Source organism: Mauremys reevesii, linkage group 7 (assembly GCF_016161935.1).
Source record: "Mauremys reevesii isolate NIE-2019 linkage group 7, ASM1616193v1, whole genome shotgun sequence".
In the NCBI taxonomy this organism is placed as follows: domain Eukaryota; kingdom Metazoa; phylum Chordata; order Testudines; family Geoemydidae; genus Mauremys; species Mauremys reevesii.
In genome coordinates this window covers 121,600,487-121,620,736 of record NC_052629.1, presented here as the reverse complement: position 1 = coordinate 121,620,736, position 20,250 = coordinate 121,600,487, and the positions used below count along the sequence as shown (strand labels likewise).

Sequence of the window (20,250 nt, the reverse complement as noted above, 5' to 3'; positions counted from 1 at the left end):
CAAAACTGGACGCAATACTCCAGATGTGGCCTCACCAGTGCCAAATGTTGTTTAAATAGATTATGCTCTTATATAAATACTAGGAAAGTAAGACTACAATACCACACCTCAAGTGAAGTGTTGTGCATCCTTAAACATTTAGGTCTGAAATTATCATGAGCAACACAATTAGAAGTATCTTCATGATGAACTAGAAGGATTTTTAATAAAAAGATGAAACATACAGATATATCCTTCAATTAATAGTCGGGCATTTAAAATATACAACTTGGATGTGACAAACACCGTCTACACTATTGTCTCCAACCATACAAGACAGCAGCATGAAGGCAAAAAGTGTTGGGATCATTTTCTAATTTTAACCCCTTTCTGCCAGTCGCTCCTAATGCTGAGTGCTGCTTCAAAATAAACATCAGGAAGTCCTGATTCATGCTGCCTCAGGGTTAACAAGGACCCATTTGGCTGAACATTTTCCCTGTTGTGAAAGGTTTCCACATCATTCTGGGTGCAAACTAGTCTCAGCCTGTGCCTTGCACTGCTTTTGAATATGGAGATGCAGTACCTCCACTTTTTACAAATTATTGTAGCAGCTTATGGATCATTGCAAACAGTAATTTGCTTAATCAGAACAACATGCTTGGAGCTGTACAAGACACAAAGATAAAAGCAGCCCTTGGACCTGGAGAGCGTACAGTTTCTGGGTTGACTCTGTGCTCATTGATATCAATGCCAAACATTCCCATGCACTTCAGTGGTGCAGGACCAGACATTAAAAAATAGCCTTTCAGGAGACAGAGTGTGCTGGGAAATCCAAGAGAGGTGATAACTAAATGTTCTATTCCCTCTCTGCCTCTGAAAAATGGGTATGTACAGGACCATATCACAGACTCACCTGAGCCAGAGGTCTGCAGAGCATCCTCACCTTTCCGTTACAGGAAATAAATTAACACTTGACTCAAAATGGCCACCTGAACACTAAAGTCCATAACATAAAACATTCCATCACTGATTCATGACCAGGCCAGGTTTGTTAGGTTAAGACAAGGAGAACCTTCCTTCGCTGTCGCAGCCTCACCCAGAATGGCCTTCAAAAGAAACAGCAGTACCTTTTTATCTGGCCTGCTGGGCCCTGATTGGCTTCTTCCTGCACCTGGCCATTTTAGCCACTGGAGGACCAACAAACAGCCAATCCTAGGAGATGTCTATAGGCAATCCCTGAGGTCCAAACTCACTGCTCTTTTCCACAAGGACAGCATCATAGGATATACCAGGCATTTGCTGGAGGTCCCACTGCCTTGGCACAACCCACCCTATGCAGGGCTGCCCAGAGGATTCAGGAGGCCTGGGGTCTTCGGCGGCGGGGGCCCCCCGCTTCAGTGGTAATGAGTCCTTCCGCTCCGGGACCCGCTGCCGAAGTGCCCCAAAGAGCCGCGGCGGGGGCCCCCCGCTGCCGGACCCACCGCCCAAGTGCCAGGCCTTCGGTGGTAATTCGGCGGCGGGGAAGAAGCTCCGGGGGCCCGGGCCCCGCGGGAGTTTTCCGGGGTCCCTGGAGCGAGTGAAGGACCCTGCTCCAGGGGCCCCGAAAAACTCTCATGGGGGCCCCTGGAGCAAACTGCCCCACTTGTGCCCCCCCCCGGGTGGCCCTGACCCTATGATGCTGTCCTTGTGGAAAAGAGCAGTGAGTTTGGACCTCAGGCCCTATATATCCTAAGCATGGCAGTCTTGTAGGCTGTCAAATACAACAGCATTAACATCAAGGAATACAAGATTTAAAAGGCAGACAAGGAACATCATTATTATTATTTTTCTTTTTATTACAGCAGCACCTAGAGATCCCAATGAAGAGCAAGGCCTGACTGAGCCAAGCGCTGTACAAAGAGAAGGAAAAAGACAATCCATGCTCTGAACAGTCTCATCTAGTTAAATACCGGATCCAGTCGAGCCGGTATAGAAGACGAGAGGGAGGCTGGTGAAAGGAAGACAAGGTTAGAAGCAAGAGTAACACATACTCAGATACACACACATCAGCTACAAGCAGAATTGGCAGGTTTCAAGTCCGGTTCTTTTTCTTAGTTTGCTTTTTTAATAAAGGGATTATAGTAAATCTCTGAATTTAGCCAAATTTAGACATATACAGAAGAAAATGATCAATTTTTTTAGTTGTGCGCGAACAATAACATCATTATAGAATGAGGCCCCACTTACCCAAGTCCCTTTGGGTGAAATTCACCCCCTGTGCATAGGGGCAGCATAAAGCCTACGACCATCTTAGATGTTTCAGGGAGGCACCGGCTGACTCATGGCAGAGAGCTGAATTTCACCTATTTAAGCCAAAGGTCTTATCATTGTAGTAGCTTAACATACGACCATTAACCATTTTAAGAAGATATTAATCAATTGTACTGCTTCTATGGCTGTGATGCTAAGTACAGGCTTGTATGTATTTAATAATCAACCTAGAGACTGCAGATTGGGTTGTGCTTTTCGGAACATTAATATTCTCTGAAACACCACCATACAAACAGCAAATCATGCAACCACAATGCCCAAAGGCTTCAAAGAAAAAGTTTTATGGCTCTTACCACTCAAGCATGACATGTGCCATCTAACTCAGCAAATGGTTGATTAAACATTTCGAAGTAAACATAGTGTAAGTCTGTGCTGAACAAGATAACAATATGGGTGACAATTTGCAGCTTTGATGTAGGGCTTCTGAAGGGATCCTTTTGCTAGTAAAAGGTGGTTTGACTTGGTAATATACAATGAGAAAAATACTGAAAAATACATAAGCTTCTTTTAATTAATAATTAATCTGTAAGTCAACGTATTCTAGTAATTTATAGTAGCGGACACCATCGAGTGCTGAAGGCTTAAAAAAAATGCATGCCTTCTGAATTGTTACATTTCCTGGCAGCCCTTAGTTTCTTATCAGAAAGCCGCTGCTCCCAGAGATAAAGCAGGCTGGTTTTGACATAAGCTGGAGGACACGCTGTAATATATTCTGCATTGTGAACTGTACATGACGTCTTGGAATACCTTTGATGCTGTACTCATAAAAACTGGGGGATCTAAATTTTTAATTGTTGACAACCCCCGCAGTCAGGTAGGATGTTGAATTTTCTCTTAAAATTGGAAATGTGAATGATGTTAAGCTGCCTTGGTAGCTTAAGTCACTAATACTTTCCTAACGTGTTAATCCTCTGCACAGTAAATTCCAACCCTAGTAGTGCCAGCTGTTTTGGGATTTGAAGTGATGAGGAGGAAAAAGGAGAAAGAATGGAAGTTTTGATGTGTCATAGACCTCTGTGTCACCAAGCTTATGTAAGAGGCCTGGCACTGTTAGGTCCTCTGGATGTAGACTCTAAGTTACCACCTGAAATATTCAAGGGACATTTTCTGAACAGGATGCAGAGATTGGAAGTGCAAGTCGTATTCTCTGGGCACCATGCTGATGAGCTCTCTATTAGAGAAGGCAGATAATAATAGCTGGTAAAGAAACGTAAACAATATTTTTTGCAGGGCTGTGGGGGGTTTTTTGGGTCAAAGAAATGCCTACTGAAATTCACAGAAATCTACGACACAAATGAGCCTCAGAGGAAAAATAGCTTCTTGATTTAAGAGCTTAGGATCCAGTGTGCAACACAGCCGGAATGAGATTTGGGGGTAGTTAGTTTTGTCATCTTTTATCTTCATTATGCTTTAATGAGGCCATAACTGCAGTGTTTATACCAGCCCTCCACTGAATTTATTTTAAAGAACTTTACTGACAGATGATACTCATTTGCCAGCATTCATACACCAGACAGGAAGTATTTTCCTTTGCTCCCCAAGGCCCAGACTCAGGCTTTTGACTCAGCCCTGAGAATGGCATGGTGCATAGATGGAGCAACGTGATGAGCCTCCACAAAGCACTGTGCTGCAGGGACCCCCTCCTCAGTTCCAATTTTCCACAGGGACAACAAATATAGCTCATTATCTCCACTAGCTGCTGCACGTGGTGGTGGTGGGAGCCATGACTGTCTGCTCCCTACCCCTCACTCACAGGCACATAGCCACTGCACTGTCACCTCCCTCAGTCCCAAGATTCCTAAGATCTGAGTAGGTCCCATGCAGCAGGGTCAGAGAGGGGTGTGTGTGTGTGTGTGTGTGTGTGTGCGAGCACATTTGGGATTGTTACATGCCAACATCGGGAAAGAAAATGAATTTCCATCCCAAAATAAGAAAATACTAGTTCTGAGAACTACCAAATGCTACCTACTGCTCCATAGCTCTAGAATCTTGAAAGGGAATCCTCTAAAACCTTACTTGTATGCATCAATATCCTGTACTAAATCCATGCCCAGGCAACAGAGACAGGGAGATATGGGAATAAATGTAGGGAGTAGGATTTTTTTTTCAAATTAACCACAATAATCATAGTATAAAAAGAAGCCGAAAAAGTAGTCAACCTTTTCTGGGGTCAAGAGAAAATAAGTTTTAACCAATGCACGTCTTTCAAGAAGACCTTGATTCAGCATAACTTCAGTTATACTACTCAATGCTGTCACTAGTAATTTTACCAAAGGTTTTTCTGCTCTTCAAATACAACTAGCATAATTAAAAGCTGCCTAAGGGTACCTTTAACTTGGCCATTTATAATATATGGAGGTATACCTATCACATAGAACTGGAAGGGACCCTGAAAGGTCATTGAGTCTAGCCCCCTGCCTTCACTAGCAGGACCAAGTACTGATTTTGCCCCAGATCCCTAAGTGGCCCCCTCAAGGATTAAACTCACAACCCTGGGTTTAGCAGGCCAATGCTCAAACCACTGAGCTATCCATTTAGATTCCCTGGAAACACTCTCAGGTTTAGAGTAATCAAAATATTGATGATGAAATGCAAAACTTCTCTAAATTCACAGAATTCGAAAATGTGCCCAGTTTATCTTAGACTTTTACTAAGGTACACAACATTTTCAAGCAACAGCAGGCCCACCTGCGGAGGAAATGAGTGAGGTTTTGAGCAGAAGAGACCAGTTTCCAAATCAAAATGAGCAAAACTGGGGCCTCTCTTCTGAGCAAAGGCAGCAGCCACCATGAATACTTGCAAACCTCATGCTGACTAGACAATAACTGTCATTGCACACAACTTTGGGAAAGGGTCAAAGTCAGGCAAATCAGGGAAAAAATTTCCAGCAAAATCCCATGAAATGAAGTTTGTGCATGGAGAAGATTATTTCATTTCAATTTTTTTAAAATTGTCAAATAGATAATTCAGGAAACATAATGGCCATGTATCCAGTTAGTTTCATAAGATGGGAAAAGCCATTCAGTATAATTTATTTTAAAATTCATGGAATAAGTTACTCATCGACTAGATCTGCTTGGGAATTACACATAGCCCCATTAGATTTGCCAGTCAGTAATCACCGTGCTGCCTCAATCACTTCCCTTGCAATTCACCACCTCCTCTCTGGATTACACAATTCCTTCTGCATTCTGACCAAGCATTTCATCATGCACTGAACTGACAAACTCTGACTGCACATGAGTTTTGCTGGAGAAGAGCCCTGTGCAATTTTCTATTTAGCTATGCAAAATCTGATCTTCTGCGATGCGTAAATCATTCACAAATAAGGCCACTTGCTATTGGCTGTTAGTTAAGTAGCTGCAGATCATTGGTTATTTTTGGTATACCAGCAAGCATCCATATTATCTAAATGAACTAACCCTGCAGTAAGAAAATAATCAGAAGGTACTAGAGTGAGCTATTTAAGGCAACAGGGGACTTGCAATGTTGTAGAGGCTGATGGATCTTACTTTAATAATTGAAATCTTATTTCACAGTTCACAAGCTTTAGGGCTGGGCCTAAAATATTCCCAAGGCTGAGGCAACTGGTCCACCCTTCCCGAATGCTAATGATAAAAAGTGCAGCAGCTACATTTCCACATTTTACCTACAGCTCTGGCTGCCCAAGCCCTCTAGAAGACGGAAGGTAATAAGTGCCAGCACACAGGTCTTCTTAGCAGGCTTGAACATCTGAAACCTAAATTAGCTCAATTCCAAATGCTACCTATTATAGAAAGAGGGTCTAGAAATGCTGGTTTAATCACACCAGTAAGCAGGTTTCCATGATGTTGCTGAAAATAGTCCTGCTTCTTTGGGATAAAATTCAATTAGCAGTTAAATGAGCTTTTCCTCAAATCATTAGTTTTGAATATACCAAGTAGCTCTTTTAGCAGACTGTAGGTGGGGAAACAGTCACCATTCATGCTGTGCAGGTAGCGTCCTAGGGAGCAATTCAGCTACCCAAAGAAGACCCATCTCTACAGTGCACTAGTGAATCTGTCTGTTTTTCAGTGGCACTGTGCCCAGCGGCGGCTCCGGGCACCAGCGCTCCAGGCACATGCCTGGCCCTGATGGTCCCTGCAAGGGCGGCAGTCAGGCAGCCTTCGGTGGCTTGCCTGCGGGAGGTCCGCCGGTCCCACGGATTTGGCAGTGATTCAGCGGTGGGTACACTGAATCTGCGGGACCGGGGACCTCCCGCAGGCAAGCTGCCGAAGGCTGCCTGACTGCCGTGCTTGGGGCGGCAAAAAAGCTAGATCCGCCCCTGACTGTGCTGTCACAGCCAGATGGTGTCACTTCCAGGAGTTACATTATCTTTCAGTTATGTGCAAAGGGAAACGGCACTGGCAGATAGATGGCAGCTAGCTGTACAGAGAGCCAAGTACTGGTGCAACTGCTTACCCATAAACTGACAGGCATCTCTCTGCTCACGGCACAAGGAACTTTGTCATCTCCTGCCCAGGATGACATTGTGGTAAAAAAAACAAACAAACCACACTATTGTGTCCTACACCATGGACAGACACCTCAGCGTGGTTTTTACCTGCTAGGCAGGTCCTAACCTAGCTGAAGCCCACCAGTGGCACTGTGTTTTTCAATACGCCAAATGCTTCACCTTCCACTGGGAATGGGGAGATGTTTTCCCAAAGCGATGCAACCAGGGTGCTGGGGAAGGGAGCCGCAGGTGCTGTTGATGGCATGACGAAGCCTGAGCAGGAAGAAAGTTTTGGGCCAGTCCTTCTTGCCAAGATCAGAGGCTCATCGATGACTCATTAGTCTGGTGGCTGATCAATCAGTGGGCAATAAGCCTGGGGCTCATGCCACCACATGGCTCATGCTTTCTGGCAAGGTCTTCTTTCATTGATTCATTCCTACCTGCTGTCGCGAGAAGCTGTAGCCAATCTGACCCCACATTGCGGGTTTATGAGCCACCACTGTGCCAGCCCACCTGCAAGACTGGGAGAGTTCCTCAAGCCCTCTCACCCTTGCAACATCACACCTGACTACCCACTGCCAAGCCCCAGATGTCCCATTCAGTAATCAGCATGCACATGTGGCCCTGGAGGAAGATCGGGGACCAAAGCCTTGTGTACGGCATTGTATATGAAATCTAGGGGAATTCTTCATTCTGATCTAAATCATTAATGTAATTGGGAGCATTCCATGTTTGTCCCTTTGCAAGGCCAGATTGTTCTCCGCTGCTGGGGGGGGAGGGGGGGCAGGAAGCAATTCTAGCAGAAAAATTTCAATTGAATTACTTGAAGGTTACATATTTATGAGCAACAATAAATCAAGATAAATATTACATTAAACAAAAAAGAAAGAGTGGAGAAAGTAGATGTTGCCTGCTCTTCCATACATTTTCAAGGCATTTAAAAAGTAGTTGGGGTTTGATTGGGAAAGCAAGATACCTTTCTCTTAAAGATACCACACCCTTTGAAGCTATATTTAAAGCACTTCTGGAGCCCCAGAATTCCAATGTAAAATCATTCCATGGATGTACAGGTTACCAATCATATAGCTGCAGATACTGAAGTGTGGAATAAAAAGAAGGGACTGATTATTCAGGTATTATGGTACTGTACAAGGGTTAAAGGCACTCCTATGCGGAGGGCCAGTGCCTCACGTATGTCCCCTGTAAGACCCACTCCAAGGACATATTGGTCAGATTTTTTCTCTATAGTTCATCTGTTACACTAGATATTCCAAGGTGAAATTCAAATCAATATGACAAAACATTTCATGTTTTTTACTGCACTGCACAATAAACTGATTTGGAACAGCTAATCTTGCAGTTTAAATATTAATTCTAACTGACATGGGGGAAAAAAAACCCTGTATGTGCATATTCTCCTGGCTCAACTATAACTTTGTACTAGAATGGCATTGTGGCTTGACTACATAACAGCTGAATGTATCATTCTTATGGTGGACACGCCTTTTTGAAGGAGGTGGTTTGGCAGCATATCCTAAAGACAGTCGGACTCTGGACTAGCTTGCTCTCTGGAAGACCGTGCAATAGCTGGATCCCCTCACCTGAGGATGCTTTATCTCTAGCTCTAATGGGCTCAATGGCTATTAGCCAATATGATGAGGCGCCCAATCCCATGTTCGAGGTATCCTTAAGCCTCTGACTGTCAGAAGCTGGGACTGGATGGGTCACTTGAAAATTGCCCTGTTCTGTTCAGAGGGAACTCTGATGCATCTGGCACCAGCCACTGTCAGAAGACAGGACACTGGGCTATATGGCTGTTCTTATATCCCTTTAGAAAGCACATTCCATACTCAAACTGTCTGCTGTCTTCTAATCCATCTTTCTGTCACTGATTAACAAAATGCAATAAGTATTGTTTTGTTTTAATGTGCACAGAAGTGACGTGCAAGCAACATCAGCTAACAAGTGCTATTTGCCAGCTATTTGTATTCCTGCTGCCATTGTCAATAGGGCCGATAGAAAGAGATGGAAGCCAAAGCAGCTGGGTTGGCTTCAGTTCCACTAAAAACACTGCAAAATATGTTTATCAGATGGATAAGGACTAAGGGCCTGCTCCTGCTCCCAGACATGTCAGTAGCAAGATTTCCATCCACTTCAGTAAGTGAGAATTGAAGCCATGATTACAGAAGAAAGTTTACTTGAATTAGATTTTTAAATGGTTTCATTAAAGTGGAGCAGAAGGCGGGGTGGATATTCTTACTTCAGTTTAAACCAAGCTTATTTTGACTAAGTCAATTTTTCTATTCAATTAGGAATTGATTTAAACTAAAACCAAAATACGTCTGTGTAACAGGGTGATACCCACCTCTCACGACCGCCCCTTTGTTCAGGTGTGTGTCTGCCACTCCTTTTTCAGTCTCTGGTGACCCCTTCTGGCAGCTTCTCTGGCAGTTTCTGATTATATGGGACACAACTCAGACCCCTTTCGGGGTATTAGCCCAACAAAGTCTTTAAGCGCTCCTGGCCCTGGTAGGGAGCCATGCCTCCGGGCTTCCTCCCTAGAGGCTCTTTGCCCACTCTGGTCTGTTCGGCCTCTTAACAGTTCAGATCCCCTTCTAGGGGTTTATTACTGTCCAATTGTAGGTCACTTCCACAGCAGCCCACCCACTACTCTGGGTCCCAGCCCAGGGACCTAAAGAATAGCAGCCATGTGCCTCCATGTACCTTTAACTAAACTGCTTTCAGTTCTCTGGGCCACTTCAGCCTTTACCACTGCTTCACCCTTACCTCAGGGCTCTTCTATGTCCCGGCAGCCAGCCAGGAGCTCTCTCTCATTCCCCTGGTCCTTGCCAGCACTGAGCTGTGCTGAAGGACTGCAGGAGCACGGTCTTCACTCCTCAAGCTCCAAGCAGCAACTTACTCTGGTCTGCACTACAGCTCCTTTTATACTAGCCTGCAACCCTCTGATTGGCTGCATCCCATGCAGCCTCTCTATGCAGCTTGGAGGACTCCTCTACTACTCTTTTTCTGGGATGGGTGTGGAAGGAACTTGAGGCCTTGAGCAGGGGGCCTCTGGGCCTAGTCCACTCCCTCACTGTCTGGCATAAACTGAAATAAAACTTTGTTTACAGAGGAAAGTTGCACTGGTAAAACCAAAGCTGTGATACAGTTAAGAGGATACAGTTAAACTGGTGCAAACCCGTGTCAATGCTCTTATTGTGGTAGAAGACTGGATTTTTTGGCTTAGCTTAAGTCAACTGGGAACAGGTTTAAGTAAGTTAAACCAAAGTAAGAGTATTTACACTAGGGTTAGCACTGGTTTAACTAAACCAATTTCACTACACTGGTTTCTGTGTAGCAAAGCCCTGAACCATTTTTTTTAACTAAACCAATTTGAAATCACACCTTAAGTTAAACTAGTGTAATTGTCTTGTGTAGACAAGCTCCAAGTAATGACTTCAGGATTTGGCAACATATCAAGAAATACTGCTATTGGAACCCAGTGTATGAAGAAACCACTGTAGGAGCACAAAATGCATGGATGCTTCCCCTGAAGGATATTACGCCATAGGATTTCTGGTTATTTGGAGCAATAAGTTAAGGAGCTCAACTCACTGTACCACTCTGACCAATCATCTGCATGTCTGGTCATTAAGTGACCCCACATCTCACCCATTAACATTTCCCCTCTCATCTTACTGCCGCTAGCAACATCACTATTCTTCAGTGATTTCATGACTTCTATGATCACTACCATCAATAATGAGTTGGACTCAGCTTGACATTTGGATTACACTTCGTTTCTTAAGTAGCAAAGAGCGGTGTTCAGAAGGTGATAGTTAGGTCCTTCGTAGAAGTATTCCCCCAGCACTTGCCACCACTATCAACCATATCTCCTTTACAACACACCTGCCAGCCATCATCCCTCAGAATGACTGATGACAGGCCAGTCTTTTATGCTTGTTTTACATGTGGGTCCAGATTCTTGCTGCACATCCACAATTGGTGGTTTTATTGCAGCCAGTAAAATACCAGACTACAAATACAGACAGACATGAATACCCTGATTGCCAGTAAAGGGTCCCATCAGGTCCTGTTCCAGCTAAATGTTCTTCTTTGCAGGCAGTGGTGGGGTATTTTTATTTTGTGGGTCCCACTTAAGACCTGTGGCTGGAGCCATTATCAGTTATGCCATGTCTGAGAGGTATGAGCATTCTGCCATTGGTCCAGCAAATGTATCCACTAGACCAGGGTCTGAAGTGGGAGCAGTGACATTTGTTCCGTACGTCATATGATCTGGTATCTAGTATTAAAAGAGGATCTCATAAAGCTGGGTGACTGGGCAACAAAATGGCAGATAAAATTCAATGTAGATAAGTACAAAGTGATGCACACTGGAAAACATAATTCCAAGTATACATACAAAATGATGTGGTCTAAATCAGCTGTTATCACTCAAGAAAGATCTTGGAGTCATTGTGGATAGTTCTCTGAAAACAGTCACTCAATGTGCAGCAGCAGTCAACAAAGCTAACCGAGTGTTAGGCACCATTAGATAAGGGATGGATAATAAGACAGAAAAAATCATAATGCTACTATAGAAATCCACACTCACACCATGAATACTGTGAGCCATTCTGGCTGTCCCATCCCAAAAAAGATGCATTAGAATTGAAACGGTTCAGAGAAGGAGAATGATAATGATTAGGGGTATAGAACAGCTTCCATATGAGGAGTGATTAAAAAGATTAGGACTGTTCAGCTTAGAAAAGAGATGACCGGGGCGGGGGGAGGAGAGGAGATATGACAGAGATCTATAAAATCATGACTGGTGTGAAGAAAGTGACTAGGGAAGTGTTATTTATCCCTTCACATAACACAAGAATTAGAGGTCATCCAATGAAATTAATAGGCAGCAGGTTTAAAACCAAACAAAAGGAAGTATTTCTTCACCCAATGTACAGTTAACCTGTTGAACTTGTTGCCAGGGGATAGTGTGAAGGTCAAAAGTATAACTGGGTTCAAAAAAGAATTACATAAGTTCATGAGAGAGAGATTTATCAGTGGTTATTAGTCGAGATGGTCAGGGATGCAACCCAATGCTCTGGGCATCCCTAAATCTCCAGCTACCAGAAGCTGGGACTGGACAACAGGAATGGATCACTTGATAATTGCCCTGTTCCATTCATTCCCTCTGGGGCACCTGGCATTGGCCACTGTCAGAAGACAGGCTATTGGGCTAGAGCAGGGGTTTTCAAACTCTGGGTTGTAGCTCCGCAGGGTTAGCCACTGGCAGACCGGAAATGCTTTGTTTACCTGCTGCGTCTGCAGGTACGGCCGATCACAGCTCTCAGTGGCTGCGGTTCGCTGTTCCCGGCCAATGGGAGCTGTGGGAAGAAGCGTGGGCTGGGCCACCACTTCCCACAGCTCCCATTAGCTAGGAATGGTGAACTGTGGCCACTGAGAGCTGCGATTGGCCGTACCTTGGACGCCGCAGGTAAACAAAGCATCTCCGGTCCACCAGCAGCTAAGCCTGAGGAGCCGCGACCCAGAGTTTGAAAACCCCTGGACTAGATGGACGATTAGTCTGACCCAATATAGCTGTTATGTTCTTACAAATAACAAATATCATGTATCTAATTCCAGAGCAGACACACTGAATTTATAAGCGCCTTTCATCAAGATATAATAATCAGAACAAAACTTTCATAATGCCAATTAAAAAATGATTACTTTATCTTCCTCCGAGTTCTCTTGTGAGGTCTTGCTGAGATTTCACAGCATTCCAAGGTTTTAGTTAAATTTAGGTCTGACGTCATTTCCCAGTTCTAACTGGAGCAATAGTATGAACCACGACAATAGAATTTGATTACTTGCTGCACAAGCTTCATAAGGGCTTTTGTGAAAACCCCAATATTTTTTCCAGACATTATCTGAAAATGAAAGAAATGGCACTGGTTGAGTTGTTATCCTTCTCTTTGCCTACTCTGAATACACCCCAGAGCTCTGAAATTTAAGTGAAAAAGACTACACACTTAACGTTAAAAAATATATTTATTGTTGAGAGACAACATCAAGGGATAGAACATTTCCCTGGGATAAAGGTCTCCTGCTCTTACGCAAACGCTGAAGCAAAGCCAAAGCACTTAACAAAAAATAAATGTTGAGGGACAGCCAAGACAGTGTAGGGTTACAATTTTTTTTAAACAGTTTGTATATTAGTCTAAAAGTAGGAATGATCTGATAAAGGGTCCAACCTCCAGAAACAGAGGACTCTGATCAGGGCTAAAATAAAAAAGCAATCCATGCCTTCTGTCCTATCAGAATCAAAACTAGAAATGCTACCTTCTCTGGAAGACTAACACAATATGAATGCATCCCACCTGATGTGGGGCTGGATTGAAAAGAGGTGGTCACATGTAGTTTAATGCTATGTGATAACATTCCAAGGTGGTCTGGCATTAGCATTAAGATTAAGGATATGAGGAGAGTTGAACTGGACACAGAGGTAACAAGGGGGGCCAGCTGTAACCGGAGAGTATAGGACAGAAAACACAGCATGTTTAGAAGAAGCCAGTCTTAAACAGAGTAGGGTATGTTAGAGGTAGGAGGTATTGGAAATGGAAAAGTTCCTCCAGCTGATGAGACAAGTTCTCCAGTGAGTGTGCTGCACTGTCTGTGATATGTTTGCTCCTGACTGGCTCAGTAATGAACTCTTCCCAGCAAAAAGGAACAGCCAACAAGCCATCTGACCATCTTGCACATATTCTTACATATATACAAAATCATATGCTCCATCAGTGGAACAAAATGCTTTGACATGAAGATGGAGGCCTCTGCAGAGCAGAAGCACATGCTGCCAATAAAAATGGAAGCAAAGTAAGAGTACCCCACGGTTCAATGCATCCCCCGATGTGCCTGACCCACAGAGAATACGACTGCTCAGCTTTCATCCAGGTGATTAGGCCTTTACCACAAGCTGTGGAGGATGGAGGCCTGGGATTCAATTGATGCTCGTTATGTGCCAATGTGATGATCGTTACACAAACACATTTGTGAAGCTGGAAATGCTGCCCCCGTGCTAATGTTTCACCACTATCACTTGACTTCTGTTACATCAAAGGAGTCATGTGGATGGTTCCATGTCTGACAGATACCTCGGCAACTCGCTGACAATTACCCACTGTCCCATTTTTTTAAATTCTGAATCCTCAAGATCTGAGGGTAACAGGGTCAGCTTTTCAAACTAACATGCATGGAAATCCCTTGAAGTGACTCAGGCCTTCCCCTCAGACCAAACCCAGATGGTTGTTATGGGCAAATAGTCTTACACTGCCGAGACTCCTCTGACTGGGGTGCTGGGTCACTACATTATTAATTCAGTGCTTAGCTTTAAGCACGCCAGTAGCCTCACTGACTTGAGTGGGTTACTCACTTGCTTAAGGTCACGAGATTCTCTCTCCCTCAGCAGGACACCATTAGGAAAGCTGGTGGAATTTCCAGATGACACCCAGCTCTGCCTCTCCTTCACATTCAATGCAAACAGTGCCATCTCCCAGTGGGTGATGCCATGGTGGGGAGGGGAGAGAGAGGAGAGAAAACAGCCTGGATGTGTGGCCCAAGATTTTGCGGCCTCAAAGGCAGGGAACGAGGCAGGCTCTGTTTGCCTCCTTCGGGGCTTCTGAAATAAACAGTACCAGGAAGTACCTGAATCAGTAAGTTCACACATGATTTCAATGGAGAAATATGACACAAGGGAACATTACAGGACAAGACATAATGGGCTTAAATTGCAGCCAGGGAGATTTAGGTCAGACATTAGGAAAAACTTCCTAACGGTCAGAGTAGTTAAACTCTGGAACAAATTGCCTAGGGACGTTGTGGAATTGTCACTGGAGATTCTTATGAACAGGTTAGACAAATGCTTGGCAGGGAGGATCTAGGTTTACTTGGTCCTACCTCAATGCAGGGGACTGGGCTAGATGATCTATTGAGATCTCTTCCAGTCCTATATTTCTATGATTCTGTGACCCACTGTCTTGCGGCCTGCCAGTAGATTACCCACCAGGGTAATCTACTGGCAGGCCGCGAGACAGTTTGTTTACATTGACCGTCCACAGGCACAGCCACCCACAGCTTCCGTTGGCCGGGAACGTTGAACTGCGGCCACTGGGAGCTGTGGCCAGCCATTCCTGCAGACGGTCAATGTAAACAAACTGTCTCACGGCCCGCCAGCGGAGTACCCTGACAGGCCGCATGTGGCCCGCGGGCTGCAGGCTGTCCACCGCTGTTCTATGATGACTTAAGCTGCCTGGGACTGTTCATTTGTCTTATGGACCCTGGTGCTGCTTTTCCTAGATGAATGAAACTGCTGCACCCAACTGCCAGCGTCTGAAGAGAAAATATGAGCATGGGTCAGCTTGGTTGGGATGAGGCGAGGAATAATGGGGGGGAGGGGGCAGGGGTCCCGAGAGGGGGCTATCAGGAGACAAGGAGTGAGGGGGTTGGATGGGTCAGGGGTTACGAGGGGGGCAGTCAGGGGCCAGGAAGAGGGAGGGGGCAGATAAGGGGCGGGGGCCAGGCTATTTGGAGAGGCACAGCCTTCCCTACCTGGCCCTCCATACAGTGTCACAACGCCTATGTGGCCCTCGGGCCAAAACGTTTGCCCACCCCTGCTCTAAGCATAATCCAGTACACTTCAGCCAACAATTTAATTACAGCTGTGCTCAAGGTCTTGGTTTTGTGCACCCTGGCCAGACAGCCATTGAATTCAATCTGCACAATGGACTCTAGGCTCAGTGTGTTTGGTACTGTGATATTAAGTTATTTAGAGATGGCTTTATTTAAAGGACTCTGCTGCACAAAGACTCTGTTGACCTTGACCGCTGATGTATCAGCTCTATAAGGCAAAGGTTCTTTAGCTAAGAGAACATTCAGGCTTCTCCATCTCATACCACACCAAGAAAATAACGGCAACAACATTCTGATTTCCAAGATTTCTTTATCTCTTGTCTGATGGAAGATATTAAGCAACATTACAAATATTTATTCAAAAATAATTACAAATATCACTGAGTGATTGCAGTTGCGAACTAATTAACTCAAAATTCAGGATTGCAGAGCTAAATATGTTTGCTGTTAACATAAGCCAATTTAAATAGAGATACAGTAGGTAATGGCAATAGAAATGGAGTCAATCAATCTCACTGTCATTAATAGCCTGCTGTATGAAGAGCAATGTTACATTAAAGCATTTCAAATTTATCTAATTGTTTTCCGCATGTGTGTAAGGAAATAACTTCTACTCACAGCACTTTTGCAAAGAATGTTTGTTAAGGAAACGATCACTGCCGTTATCTTGAAATTCTGGAGGCCTAGTGCTTTATGGTGCTAGGAAATAGCGAAGGCATCTGAGGTAGATTGAAACACATGATTAAGAATTGCCTCAAGATGGCAGATTGAGCCAACATACCGTTGAATGCTTATGCCTCTTTAAAACAAAATTAATGCCACTGTATGCGGCACTTGTACAGTGCCCTTTAAAGCCCTTTACAAACATTAATCAATCCTCACAACAGCCCTGTGAGGTAGGTAAGTGTTATACCCATCTTACAGAGGAGGACATTGAGGCACAGAGGCCTAGACCCTCAAAGGTATTTAGAAGCTGAACTCCCACTGATTTCAATGGGAATTAGGTGTCTAAATACCTTTGAAGATCTAGGCCTCTGTGCCTCAATGTCCTCCTCTGTAAGGAGGAGGTTAAGTAGCTCATCCAAGCAGTGCTAGAACCTGCTAGGGTGGAAGGTGGGACCAGGGGAGGTCTGGGCCACTGACACCTCTGCATTGCCACAGGAAGCTTAGGCTGGGCTCCCATGGGAGGACCCTGGGAGACTGGGCTCAGCAGGAAGTACCTCTATGCAGGACCTGACTGGCAGCCCCTCACGGGCCCCTGACTGGCCAAGTAGTTAGACCAGGAAGCCATGATGGAAAGCTGTCTGAACAACACAGATTGCCCGCCTGTCTCTGCTCCAGACCCCTGCTTGTAATGGACCCTAGACTCCGGCTTCCGATCCTGGTTTTCCTCAAGTCTGTTCTTCGATTGCTGTCTGTAACCTAGTGCCTGACCTTGATTTCCTGGTAACCTGACCCAGCCGCCTGACACCTGACTTTCAGTTCGCCCTCTGGCCTGTCTTGGATTCTGACCTAACCTGCTCCAATCACGAGCACTGACTGCCCTTGTCTCTGTCATGACAAGGAATTTGTGACAAATGGAAACAGAACCCAGGTGACCTGACTCTCAGTTTCTTGCTCACAAGTCCATTCTTCCTCCACTGGCTTTTAACTCTTTCCCTGGAGCTTAGTATAGGCCAGGCCTCCAGGCAAAGCCTTCGTTTCCTCTCGGGATGGAGTCTTGGTTCTCAAAATGTTTGGTTAGCTTAGCATTGAGGTTAGTGAGTGAGTTTTAGACAGGGACAGGATATGCAAGAGTGCAGAATATGCAATGGAGAGCTGCACTATGGACAGAAGAGCACAGTTTACCTATAGTGTACAGATTTGCCGTACACTCCATCCGTGTATTCATCCATCCCTTGCATTTTTGGTTGTATTTTCAAGTCACTTATTTTAAAAGAGAGAGTAACAAGATTAAAAAGAAAACGATGAAAACATTTCCACAGGGGTTTAGCTTTCTTCTTCTCTGGCGTGTAATCCTGTGCAGATAGTGCTGACGTGGTATTTTGCTGTAGCCAATCAGCTAGTTAAAACACCTGTGGCACTACATGTACCTTTGAATGCTGCTGCTTGCTGGGAGAGTGTGGTGGCACTCCAACAGGAAATGCCAACCTGAAATCATTTTCCTTTTGTGGGTCACTATGTCTTGAGTAGTTTATTTATTTAAATCTATGGAAGCCAAACAGGTGCCCATACAACGGTCTGGGAATTATAAAAATCAAATTATGTGTCTCTGACCTTATTGGTAGTGTTCCACATTTTCAGTTTTTACCGATTTTCATTGATAAATTGCCAGGGTTTTTTTTTTTTTAAATGAAATGAGTTCAGTTTTTACTGATTTACACCCATTTTATCAATCCACTCATTTTTTTTAGGTACTTATTTTTGTTAAACACTAATGCTTTACACGCTTGCTGTGTCCCGCAGCTCTGAGACTGTAGCAGTTTCTCACTGCAAAACACAGAACACACACAAGGTGGAGGTCGGGTAAAAAAAAAAAATCAAACCATGTTAATACTGCGCTATGATTGGCTCACAAGGAGATGCTGACCGCCTATTTCTTTGCGCCCGTTTAGTGCGGCGCTGAATTTAATCAATCAATCCTCCACAGATAAAGATAAGGTAAACGTGGGGTGAAAATGCAAATCTAGGCCTGAATACCAACAAGAAAATCGGTGCTTAGAAGTTTTCAAGAGGAGCAAAGATGGGAGTGAAGAGGCTGCATTCCGCTGCAAGTACTGCAGCATTGAGGTCAGCGCTCCAGCTGACAGAACAAAGGAGCATGTCAAAAGCAAGCAATACTAGAGGCTTAAGGAAGAAAGTGAGCTTGGGGATAAACAGTCAATATCAGGAGCTTTCACCAGGGCTTTAATGAAAGAGAGGATGCAGCACGATTGCATTAATGAATTTGTGCGTGATCTTTGTTTCGCAGGACAACCAGTGTTAATTGCAGAGTGGCTATTGGTGACTCCTGTCCAACAATACTGTCCAACAGCAAAACCCCTTCCTAATGCAGACGACCTCACTCGTAAGTATCTGCAGGAAAATGACGATGATTTAGTATCTAAACTGATGGAACGAATTGATGGAAATATGGTGTCAAAAATCAGACTAGACAAGTCTCCTGATGCTTTGGACCATTTGATTCTTGGCCTTTTGTTTTCATTTTTTTATTTCAAAGTGAATAAAACTGCACTGTTTTGTGCTGACATGACAGTCATTGCCTCTGCTGACACCCGTTTTATTGACGCATCAATAACTGACAAGGTATGAGATGTACCAACTAACTTGGGAAAAATGTGGCCACAACTAACACAGATTTTGCCTCCTTCATAGCTAAGTTTTCCTGGGAGATTAAACTCAATCAGAAACCGGGGCTGCTACATATTACCTATCCTGCTCATCTGATTAACATTGCTCTGTCAGCAGCTACTGCTACAGAAGAAATGAAAGACGTGAAATCTTGCATCACTGGATTAAGGGCCATTTTCAAGCATACAAACAAGTCGCAGGCTTTGTTTTACACAGTGTGAGACAAGTGTAGAGCTGACTGCTGATTACCCACCCCCATTGTGCCACATCGGTGGATGAGCTTGTACTTTGCTACCTGCCGTGTAAATAAACCCTGGACTGTGCTAATGAGTCTCCTAGATCATCTTGAGTTTGCTGGTTCTAAAGCAGAAACTCTGAAGACACTGGCAAATAACCAGAATGTCTCTCAGATTCTGCACACCAACGTAATGTTCATTGTTAAACTTGGAACTACTGTGACACACACAGAAAACACTGGAGTTTTCGCAGACCACTGCCGATACGTTTGCCAATACAGACTTTACTGGATCCTGACAATCAAAATCTCAGCTGAATTGAGAACAAAAGCTGCAGGAGAAACGCATGAGAAAACCCAACTGTTTCTGGAATTCCTTCTCACCCCAGCACATGAGAAAACCAAAAAAGCATTCTAAATCTTCCACACAATGCTCAGCGAGAAATGGGAGACAATTGTAACCCATAATCGGAACCCCAAAGTGTTTGCAGCCGAAGATTCTTTTTGGAATGTCATCCAGGTGTTTCGCCCCTGCCTCAAGGTGAATTTTGCAGCAGATTTTGACCATTATTCCAGAGCATTTCAACCACTTGCCATTAGAGATGAAATTTCAGGTCTGAAAGGGGAATTTACTACTTACACGAACTTGCCTAACCCTGACAATGCGAAACTGGATGTGCTGGCTTTTCGGAACAGTCATCAAGACACTCTTTCCAACTTCAGCAAAGTGGCATAGCGAGCTGGAGCGTATGTCCTGGATATACTGATGCAGAGTGCGTATTTTCAAAGCTGGACTACCTCCAAGAGCGCAAGACTTTAAAGAAAATCATGCGACTGTATGGAAACCAGGATTTCTGGAAAAAACTACTAGCTTTGAGAGAGACACAATACACCTTTGTACATTAAAAAAAAGTTTCAAATGTGTATATGACAAAAGTGTTTTCTTCCCCCCGCCCCCATTTTTTTTCCGATTTTTGGAATGTTTGGAAAATAAACACTGAAAAATTCCTGGATTTAAAAAATAAAAACTGCAGACATGGAACACTAATTATGGGCCAGCTTGTGAGCCTTGCTCACACCCATGCAGAGGAGTAGCAGGGTTTGAAGTGTTCCCTTACGTACCAATTCTCACTACTTATATCATCAGAAACAGCGGGAAGAGAGCCGCCTCTGTGAGGACTGATGCTCTCCTCTTGCAATGGGCAGGGAG

The 20,250-nt window shown here is 44.3% G+C and overlaps 1 protein-coding gene and 1 long non-coding RNA gene across 32 annotated transcripts in view; one reads left to right on the top strand and one right to left on the bottom strand.

Moving 5' to 3' along the window:
- Positions 1-20,250, bottom strand: part of CADPS (calcium dependent secretion activator) — a 359,086-nt gene that overhangs the window by 209,372 nt on the left and 129,464 nt on the right. The window lies entirely within an intron of this gene.
- The window catches only part of LOC120369288, a 58,016-nt gene that overhangs the window by 6,308 nt on the left and 31,458 nt on the right, over positions 1-20,250 (top strand). Inside the window, exon 2 of the long non-coding RNA XR_005583034.1 lies at positions 1,821-1,985. This is a non-coding gene — a long non-coding RNA (uncharacterized LOC120369288). The remainder of the gene's footprint in view (positions 1-1,820; positions 1,986-20,250) is intronic.